Genomic DNA, 8,755 nt, shown 5'->3' with positions numbered 1-8,755 from the left:
ATGCCTAACGTTTATGTCCTAAACGTACTTAAAATACAAAATCTGTTTATTTACGTTATAAATTTTGTCTACGGAGAAGACTGTGTGGTATGATCTAAAGCTCTAGAAATGCTGCTAAATAAGGAAGAGTCTGAGTTGTATTCATATCCTCCATCTTTTCATTGTGAATGCAGCTTTAAGATAAACAAGTTCATTTCTCTGTTGTCCTTCCCTACTGACTAGACTGAGATTCATTTGTGCAATGGTAAAGGTTGCCCTGACCTAGCCCTGTAATCGCACATTTTTGAATGTTAGGAGGGGGGAAGCAGCCCGTGCCATATGGCTAACGATCACAATAATAAATCAATTTCAGGCACCCCGTCATAATTCATCGGAGGAATTATGAATTTTTCCATTCAGTTGTTTCCAGTTAGTTGTCGTGGCAATCCAGGACCTCATTTGAAAAGTGGCAACGAGGCAAGCAGGCAGAGTTTTAACCAACTGCTGGGATTTTACATGGGACTAATCATGAAGCACTGATTGATTGAAGCTCTGTTATCAGTGGACCCCCCCCCCCCCAATATGTAAATGAGTAACCTTTAGGAGGGCTCCGAGTGGCAGCAGTGGCAGATGGGCAGTAACTATAATGGGGTGGAGGTTGGCTTGAATAAATATCCCATGGTCTGGAACTTACCTAGTGTCTACAGCACTCAACTAGGCTACATGACACCACAAAGGAAAGACTCCAGGAATTCAAGTCATGGAGAATAGAGCTGAACCCTATAATCAATTACTACATCAGGCACATTTCTTACTCTTCTATCATACTAAAATGAATATATTATCTTAGTTGGACAAAAAAAAGCTATTCCAATGTGTCAATTTTGGTGTCGGAAATTGGGATGGTCATTATATTATTCTCTGACATTTACACATGTAAACAAAATTATTAATCATGTATATCAAATATTATATATTATACAATGTACTTTTTGTTACTGGAAAATAATATACCTGAACCTTGCGTATAAAAGTGCATACTACTAAGTCTGTATGATTGCTATATATTGTTTACTGGCTTGGCTCAGAGTCAGAATCGGGTGGGTCATCACTTCACTATCTTGGGAAAATAAATGGCGAAACTTAAGGGACACTGCTGAGGACTAGCAGAGTCCCGTTTCAAGGCTTATACATTATGATATCAGATCAGTGCACAGTCGCAGATAGACCCAATACCGCACTATAGGCACTATAGGAGGAATTTCCAATACGGTCTGCACTGACAATCACAACTTTAAAGCTACACTTCACAGCCAACAGTGACCATTCCAGCTAATTTCCTGTTTTGTGTGGAAACTGTCATTATTATGCATTTACATTTACACTGTAAAACCTGATGAGTTAGTACAAATCAAACTGTTTGAGGAAACCGATTAACTTTATGAACAATTGAAGCATGAAAGATATTTGATTTGAGCAGAAACATAAATGCATCAAATTATTTTTCTGTGTTTTTTTGATGTGACTGAAATCAAATCTTTACACTTTGGCCGATCATCAAGAATTATTTGGATGCATATTTGAGCTTATGATGATTATTAAACTGAAATAAAAACAAAAATTTAAAAATCCTAAGCTATATAGCAATATATAGACCAAACTGGAAATACATTGCTTGTACTTAGAATACTGCACTCTGAATTCATTTTTGAGTTAGGTTTAATTCATGTGAACGAGTGATATGTTAGAAGGGTTTAATTTATTCTTTAATTAAGATGTGTTGTCAGGTTATACAGTGTAATATATTTATTCAAATCCATAAACACAGAATTTAGGAAGTCTCTGTGGTCATTAACTTTTTTTCAGACACTAGACTACAGCAGTAAAGCCCTTTAGTCCCCCTAGCCCAACTACAGGGAGTATATACAGACAAAGGAATCAGTGGCGTCTAATTGAAATCCTTCAGAGAGACAGGAGATGGAATAGGAGGAACTGTAGAAAACAGTTAGGTCACCCTGTTCTTGATCTGGGAAAAGTGGCAGCACACAGAGCAAATGAAAACAGGGCAGCACAGACTCAGGCCTACTGTGAGGCAGAGGTGGAAATGTCCATTTTCCCCCACAGCCTTAAATTAACATGACAGCCAGTAGCTTCTTGCTACTGCAAAAGTGAGTGATTAGTATTATCGTTTAAATTGTAATTTGGCAGTTAATTAAAGTGACCTTGGTTTCTATTGCTGCATCTGTAAACGGGCAACCAGAGTGCCGTTCTGTCTCTCAGCCGTCTGTGAGGCCGCTGTCACTGGGGCCTGTTACAGGATTAAGTCACCCCGGTGACAAAACCAAATTAAGCAGCTGTCACCGCCTACCTGCAGCTCGGAGCTTAAGATGATCAACTTATGACCGGTCGGGGAGCAGAGCCTTTTCTCCCTCTCCCTCCTCCCATTATCATTTTGTAATTTATGATTAGTTTTAATGTTTTTTTTCCTTTTTTTTCCAGAGCATCATTAAAAGCGAGATGTTAAGAGCAAACTGCATGAAATCATTGGTACCACGCGTTAATGTTTGATGAAAAGTCTGTGACAACATCTTTAAAACCCAGTGGAGTGTGTTTAACAATTAGTTGTGTTGTTCTGAGTGTGGAAAATTGCTCGCTGCATTCTCTGACTCAGATTAAAGCATGCAAAAATGAATAATTTAACAGAAATGCTAATGTTTGAGATTCCCGGTGTATAATATTCTCTAAACATTCTAATCCTGAGGGAGAAATTGGATCTGACAGAGGTAAACTGAGGTAATATTCACAAAACGCCAGAAGGGGACTCTGCTCAGTCAACACCAAGATTGTATGGTACATATTTTATACTGTGATGTGGCATATAGAGTATAAATACACTGGATATGAATTATACACATGCCCATCATCCTCAGAGAAAGACCGTTATCAATGTTTGAAATGCTTTAATCCTGCATACTTGACTTTACACGACCTACAGCATGTGAATGTTTCATGCTCTTACAACACGGATTAAGTGGGTTTAAGACCAAAACTCATCACTTAAAAAGGAAAAAATAAAGTGCATACAATGACAATATATCAACAATTAGTGGTTGTCAGTTGTTCAGCAATATCAGATGACCTCTAGAAATTTTCTTTGGTGTTCTCACTTCCAACCTGCATGCATTGTTTGTCCATGCTCTCTAGAATGACAGACTTGTTTTCTGATCCAACGCCCTAAATAGTAAGGCAACATCATCTCTTATCATTCGTCTGTGCCTTCCTGTTGAAAATAAATAAATAAAGTTTTATGATGTTACAATGTTATAGACTTGGTTAGGTTTAGAGAAAGATCGTTGTTTGGTTCAAAAGGACTTCTTTGCTAACGTTATTGGCGTTTGTCCTCTTTGTTACAATAATAAACGTGGTTATGTTAAGTCCGATGTTTTTGACCCATGCATCCACCCTGACCGATCCACACAGAACCATCTGGGAAGTCGCTGCTGGAAACTATTTGGAAAAGGGCAGGTTATCGGATGAACCATCTGTCTGTCTATCATTATTTATTATGGGCGAACTTCAACCAATCAGATCAACTAAACATGTAACATAGTCAAACTCTTATAATACTTCTTCAAAAGGATACCGATTGGTCTTGATTCACTGTATGGGGGGCACAAACACGTAGACTAGTAGTAAGCCTGGCAATTTAGATTGTTTTCTGATTTCGTCATATCACGAGTCCAGCTACCTCGCAAGGTTAGAAATGGCCGATGTTGTCGTTCCTGGTAGGACAGGCTCGATTTCGTATAAAATTGTATGCAAATGTTTGCCCACCCTTCGACAAATAACACATTCTGGTGATTTACTTTCATTGAATAGATGTAAACAGCCTCTCGAGGATATGGACCATAAAACCTAATATTTGCAGCAAACATTCATGCATTGTTTCATTTTACTTCATAAATAGAACAAAAATTTAAATATATACTCATAAGTAAGAAAGAAGTCATGCAGCAAACAAACGCTTATCACCTATATATAGCCGAGGTTTTAACAGGTGGCAGACGGTGTGAAAAGGGAGGGTTGTGTGTCTGTGTGACAGGCTTCAGTGGTGGTGGTGGTGGGGGGCCTCACAACAAGCACTCATGATAAAACAGGCCCATACAGACTGACAGCAGGTAAATTATATGTCAGCAAGGTCTGCATTTCAATCCTTGCATATTTTCAACAGGCACCAATGAGAAGCCTCCCTGCATCCCTGCTTGCAAACAGACGGATTCAGTGCTAACTGTTTTTGATTAAAACGTCAGTAAGGCTGTGGACTCCTTTCATCTCTTGGGCCCCAAGCTGTCTGTCTCCTCGCCCCCACCCACCCCTTCCACGAGTAGGGTCCGGCTTGTGACATGGACGACCATTTATCTACTCTGAGTATCGTGTCATGTAATAAGCCCCGTCTCCAGAGAGCATTTAGCCTGATAGGAAAAGCTGATTGGGACAAAAGGCCTCTGAATCTCATTCTGGCTACCGCAGTGGCAGGTGACTGCCGAGGTAAACACATTTCTCTGGGGATGAAGAGGGAGGCGCAGGGAGAGACAGAGTAAGAGATAGACTGTGGAAGCTAGTAACAGTGTGTTTCATCATCAGCGCGACAGCTTCCGCTAAAGTTGTGCTCCAGTGTAGAAGAAATAAATGCCCAGGAGTGCTATTTGTCACCATCATTACCAGAGGATACGCTACCTCAGTCTGCCACACTATTGTTCCTGCATAGTAGTGCTCGTTCATTGTTTCAGTGTTTCACAAATAAAACAAACTCATATAAAAACAGACAGACTTGCCATGGGAGAACATAATAAGAGGTAGTTGGCTCTCGACTGCTCTCAAAAAAGAAAAAGACATGAACTGGTGTCATAAACACCTGGGTCTGTAGATTATAACACTTACCCAAAACAGGCACATGAGGCTGCTGTCTTGTTTGGCTTTGTTTGTTTGAGCCTGAGAAAAACAGAGAGGGGAAGGCAGGATGGTCAGAGCGAGCGGCAGCTGTATCCACAGATGCTCATGTAAAAACATCCTTATTCACATGTTCCCCTCCACTTGTTTGTTTCCTGGTAATTTAGCCCTTCAGCACAAGAAAAAAAAAATGTTGCTTTGTTTTCATACTAACAAGCCAATTAGCAATCATTACACATTTCTACTCTGGGTTGCCTACAGGTGGATATTGGTAATGATTTAACTAATCTGATCTCTAATTCATGCATGTGTGTATTTGTTTGTGCGAGCGCAGTGCATCTGTATGTTTGTTTAAACGAGAGCAGGGCTCACATAAAAAAGGTTAAAAACGTGTATTAATCTGTCTACATTCACTCCGACCCACCTCCCTCTCTGCATAATAGCGTATAATAGATGTGGACGTCCTGAGTAGGGACAAGTGCGGGGCAAGAGCGGGAGGTGCAGTCACGAGGTGGAAATTGGAGCAGACAGGAGGCACCGACACCAAAAGAGTTGTAAACGGTGCTCCTGGCTCCCCAAGGACGGTCTGTCATGCAGTGATCACCGGTAACGCCGCCGTGAGAGCGAGACCAAAAAGAACATAACATGGCTACACCTAAAACACCTCAGGGAGTAAAATACAAGGCATAGGCATGATGTGGACACAGCATTAAGACGCAGTCCGATCATAGCAGCACAAGCAGCATCCTTTCTTCTCCACTGCTTATATTATTTTACAAATCAACAAAAACGTATTTCCTGAATGTGAGGTTAACATCATCTTCTCTCTCAAACTGGCTGGACATTGGAGAGCCTTTTTCGATTTTGCAAATAAAAGTTTAATCTGAGTAAACTCCACACAGAAATGAATGTGAAGCTAAATCCTGTCTGACTGTGCCATTACAGCTGGGTGATAAACTGAAGATTTAGGGAAAGCAACATTCGCAGTTATTAATTGACTAACCTTTATAAATGAGCAAAACGGATGGAGCTGCATGTTCCCACTGTGAATTTGTTTTTGAAAGTTTTACTTCTTTAAAACCTCAATGTTCCGAGTCAGACTGTGTGTCACACCAGCCTTTGATTAAACCACTATTTAAAAGAACACAATGGATGTAGTTTACTTGTTTAGCCTTATAACCTTATAAACTACTATGCAAACCACTGCCATGGTTGCAAAATTCTCTTTTTTTTTCTCTCCCTAAGAAAACCTTCAACATTTTTTCCAGCTGTATCTTATATGCAGACAATCACACTAGACTTTTCAGACTTTGCACATCATCTAAGTACTGTATGTTTACAAGAAAAGTGCTGTATCTTACAATGTTACAAAATCCCTTAAAAGAGGCCCTGGATTCATTTTTCCTTGGTCCAAACTTGACACCAAATTTCACCAACATTCAGCAGGATAAAGATTTTGAGATATTCTGCATAACCTTGTTGACCGAGGTAATAAGAACTATCTATCCCCTCCTGTATCACCCAATTGCTGAACTTTAGAAAATTCAACCAACCACCTCTTTTTATATGAGAATACAGAGAATAATAATAGTATTAAGCTCAACCCTCTTCTCTACTGGAATACCATAGTATGAAAAATATCGAAGTGGCAATGTAAACAAATATGCTTTGTTTTTTATTATTGATCTTAAAACACATCTTGAGTAAATTCCTGTGCAATCAGCCCACTCCAATAAGCATTTGTATTTTCTAACTACCACACAAGCCAAAGCACATCCTCTACTTTCTTCCATGTTCATGGTCGCCAGCTCTCTGTGCTCTGTGCACTCATTTCATATGCAGGTTCATCTGGCTCGGGACAGCGTGGCCCTCACTGTCGAGTGGCCCAACAGAGTCCCCTGGGCCAGGCACTCTGTTCAAGGTCCCCAGGGGCCAACCCCCTACCCTGCATACCTGCTTCAGTTCATATGAGCAGCTATGGCCGCCATATGTGAAACTGCAGGAAAGCAGATGCTGTTTTTCCACTTGTGAAATCAAGTTTTTGGAGAGCAGTCAGCATTTTGATGGCCAGAGTCAGTGAGTGTAAAAGGGGAGAGGGCAGTGAAGAGGCAGCAGGCTCAGTTGTACTGTGGTGAATGCTAACACTGCCACACCTGCTCATCACTGTGAGGATATGCTGATCTTGCAAAGTGGTGGCATGGCATTATCTTACATGTTAACACTTGTGTCAGCCATTCAAGTACATACAGTACAAAGACACACACGTAGTCTTGATGTGGACCCGTCTGTAGCTGAGCAGTTCCTTTGTCAGTCATCTGCTGATGCTGATAGACAATACGGGGGTGAGGATGCGTGTCAGAAACTGAAAAGCCTGAATGAAATGACAGACTCTCTCGCTGTCCCTCCCCTCCTCTGCCGCCTCCATCTCTCCCTGTCCCCACACATCTCACCCACAGCAGCCTGGGAAGCTATGACAAGCCTGACACCTGTCAGTCATACACTCACAGACAGGACGGAGAGGACAGCAGCATACACAGCTCCACATGTTACTGCAGCACAGCACTGAACTCACCTTACCACTCATCCTCACACACAGCAGGTACAGTGGTGCTGCTGCATGGTGACACTGCTGATGTGGGCCATGGAAAACTAATTTCACCCGTGCTTGTGTAACATTTACAGCAACCGAGGAGACAACATTAACAACAATTCAATTAAATTGCAACACAATTTCATTGTTTCTAATAGTTTATCAACAGTCTACAAGCAATAACCCATAAAAGAAACTGGTGTATTATGTTTTGGTGTGGGGAATAATAATAATATTACAATTAAAGTAGTGCTGACTTGAAGTTTGAAAGGTTAGATTTCACACAGTTAGGTGTCAAGGCGCTGAACGACCGCAACCACCGACTCCCTCCTGGCGACAAATTTCATTAACAAACCTGATGTATACAGCACACACAGCCACAGTTCAAATGGAGGACATAAATTTCAGCCTGTGGGGGTACTGCGGTCACATTACAACTAATCAACCGCTCTCCTTATAGCCTTCTGGAAAAATCTTCTTCTGTTGAGATGGGTGGGGGCAGATAAAGGAAAATATGATGCTTTATTTCTAATCAGCATAAATTACAAGCATCCATCAGGTGAGGCTCAAATTAAAATCCTCATCTGACAAAGCAATGGGAACTGTGTGAGCTCACTCATGAATCAGTTTGATTTAATCCAATCATATAAAAGACCCCAAAGCCAAAATTTCCACTCAGGATCAACCCAATTGCCCTTCTTCATATTTTCTTCATTAAAGTCTTAAAGGGAACATTTAGTTCTGAGGGTCAACCAGGTTCAGACTTCCTATCACATTTTTCTCTCCTCAGAACAGTGTGACTCATCAAAGAAACCAAATGGACCAAACATTGATTCCTACTCAAAAAACCTGATCTTGTCTTTAGCATTTATCACTTGTAAAATAATGTACCAATCTTATCTGCTCTAAAAGAAACCTCCTTGTTATACAGAATATGCCATTAAGTTACTGCATACATACATACATACACAAGATTCTGCACACTATTACAGTGACAGTGTACCATGTTTCAAGGAGGAACTAATTGAAAAAGTTGCATTCCCCAGGACCATTTACAGAACGTACCCATGGCTTATTACTTTATGTCATTTCATTACATTCTTCATGTCTGTGATTATCGTTCTTCCAGCTGGATAATGTACAGTACCGCCATCAGGCTGTAAGGCTACAGAATTAAACTCCACTTAAAAGGTTCAGTGTGTAACATTTAGGAGGATCTATTGGCAGAAGTTGAAT

Source organism: Morone saxatilis, unplaced genomic scaffold (genome assembly GCF_004916995.1).
Source record: "Morone saxatilis isolate NCDOM2014 unplaced genomic scaffold, NCSU_SB_2.0 Contig0, whole genome shotgun sequence".
In the NCBI taxonomy this organism is placed as follows: Eukaryota; Metazoa; Chordata; class Actinopteri; family Moronidae; genus Morone; species Morone saxatilis.
Note: the sequence above shows the minus strand (reverse complement) of the source record.